We start from the raw sequence: 2500 nt of genomic DNA, 5'->3' as shown, positions 1-2500 counted from the left end.
TAAAAACAAAATACCTCAAGCAGGGAGAAGGAGGGAGGAAGAGAGAGGAGGAGGAGGGAGGAAAAGGGAAATCCCACGGAACGCCATTTTCTCTTTTCCTCCTGCCTTATCTCCGACGGCAATTCCTTCTGAAGGTCAAGGGGAGGTTGGCAGGGGAGCTGTCAAGAGGTCAGTCACCTGTGGGTCCCCGGGGAAGCCAGGATGTTGCTCGGCCCAAGGGAGAGTCAAGGTCAAGGGAGAGAAAGAGGCTGGGGCGTGAGGGTCGGCGCGGAGTCAGCAAGAGTGATGGCGGAGCGTGCACTCGCGGCTCCCGCTTCTCCCTTGGTTATCACCCTCTTCGTCTTCTTCTGTTTCGTCGTCTTATTCTTCGTCTTATTCTTCGTCTTATTCTTCGTCTTCTTCTGTTTCTTCGTCTTATTCTTCGTCTTATTCTTCGTCTTATTCTTCGTCTTCTTCTGTTTCTTCGTCTTATTCTTCGTCTTCTTCTGTTTCGTTGTCTTATTCTTCGTCTTATTCTTCGTCTTCTTCTGTTTCTTCGTCTTATTCTTCGTCTTATTCTTCGTCTTATTCTTCGTCTTCTTCTGTTTCTTCGTCTTATTCTTCGTCTTCTTCTGTTTCGTCGTCTTATTCTTCGTTTTATTCTTCGTCTTATTCTTCGTCTTCTTCTGTTTCTTCGTCTTATTCTTCGTCTTATTCTTCGTCTTATTCTTCGTCTTCTTCTGTTTCTTCGTCTTATTCTTCGTCTTCTTCTGTTTCGTCGTCTTATTCTTCGTCTTCTTCTGTTTCGTCGTCTTATTCTTCGTCTTATTCTTCGTCTTATTCTTCGTCTTATTCTGTTTCGTCGTCTTATTCTTCGTCTTATTCTTCGTCTTATTCTTCGTCTTATTCTTCGTCTTCTTCTGTTTCTTCGTCTTCTTCTTCGTCTTCTTCTGTTTCGTCGTCTTATTCTTCGTCTTATTCTTCGTCTTATTCTTCGTCTTCTTCTGTTTCGTCGTCTTATTCTTCGTCTTCTTCTGTTTCTTCGTCTTATTCTTCGTCTTATTCTTCGTCTTCTTCTGTTTCTTCGTCTTATTCTGTGTCTTCTTCTGTTTCTTCGTCTTATTCTTCGTCTTATTCTGTTTCTTCGTCTTCTTCTGTTTCTTCGTCTTATTCTTCGTCTTCTTTTGTTTCTTCGTCTTATTCTTTGTCTTCTTTTAGTTATTCTGCTTCTGTTTATTCTTCTGTTCTTCTTCCTTTTTCTTCTTTTCTTCTTCCTTTTCTTCTTTTCTTTCCTTTTCTTCTTCTTTTCATTTTTCTATTTCTTCTTCCTTTTCTTCTTATTATTTTTATTTCTTCTATTCTTCTTCGTTTTCTTATTATGTTTTTCTTCTATTTATTCTTCTTTTCTTCTTCTTCTTTCTATTCTTCTATTTATTATTCTTTGTATTATTATTATTTTATTCTAATAATTTTTTCCTCCTTTTCTTTTTTTTCTTTTTATTCATCTGTTTATTCTTCTTTTCTTCTTCCTTTTCCTCTCCTTTCGTTCGTCTCCTGTTTTTTTTTGTTTTTTTTCGTTTTATATTTCATGTTTTCATCGTTTTCTTATTTTGTTTCCTTTTATTTTTTTCAACTTTTTTTTTTTTTTTTTTTGCTTTCTTCACTTTTCTTCTTTCTTTCGTCTATTTCTTTTTCCTTCTTGTTTCCTTCGTATCTTTTATACTTCCCTTCGCCTGTTGTTTTTTTTTTCTCTCTCTCTCCTTCTTCGTCTAGTTCTTCTTTTTCGTCTTATTATTATCATTATTATTACTATTATTATTATTATTATTATTATTATTATTATTATTATTGTTATTATTATTATTATCGTTATCATTATTATTATCATCATTCTAGTTCTTCTAGTACTTCTTCTTCTTTTAGTTCTTCCTCTTCGTATTCTTCTTCTACTACTATTACTACTGCTGCTACTGCTGCTGCTGCCTCTTCTTCTTGTCTTGTTTATTTCTTTCGTTTTCTTCTTTTCTTTTCATTCGCTTTCTTGGTTTTTAGTTTTACCCATTTCCTTTCCTTCCCTCTTTCTTCGTCTTTTTCTCCATTTTCTCTTTTTCTTCTCATTTCATCCTTTCTCTTTGGGCTTTTCTTCTTCTTCTTCTCTTTCTCTTTCTCTTCCTCCTCCTTCTTCCTCTCCTCCTCCTCCTCCTCCTCCTCCTCCTCCTTCTCCTCCTAGTAACCAGACACGGGGATCCGTTACTTGCAATATATTCTTGTCCTTCATATTTCTGTTAAGGAATCTCACGTCAGCTAGCAAGTCCGAGATACAAGTGCAAGTTGCAAGTTACAGTTGTTCCTTTAATTTCAGTCACGAACCATCTGTCCTTCGAGTTTTATTTTTTGCTATTTTTTTTTATTTTTTTATTGTTATCATTATCTCTTTTTGTTATCTCATTGTGAAATTACATTTGGTCTTGTTTCTATGTAATGTATATAGGTCATGTATGCATCCATTATCCGGACTTGT

At 35.7% G+C, this 2500-nt stretch overlaps 1 protein-coding gene across 1 annotated transcript in view; it reads left to right on the top strand.

The window, feature by feature from the left end:
• Window positions 1-2500, top strand: part of LOC125032235 (basic proline-rich protein-like) — an 87131-nt gene that overhangs the window by 10591 nt on the left and 74040 nt on the right. The window lies entirely within an intron of this gene.

This window comes from Penaeus chinensis, chromosome 2 (genome assembly GCF_019202785.1).
Source record: "Penaeus chinensis breed Huanghai No. 1 chromosome 2, ASM1920278v2, whole genome shotgun sequence".
In the NCBI taxonomy this organism is placed as follows: domain Eukaryota; kingdom Metazoa; phylum Arthropoda; class Malacostraca; order Decapoda; family Penaeidae; genus Penaeus; species Penaeus chinensis.
Note: the sequence above shows the minus strand (reverse complement) of the source record. Positions and strands in the feature narration are given on the sequence as shown.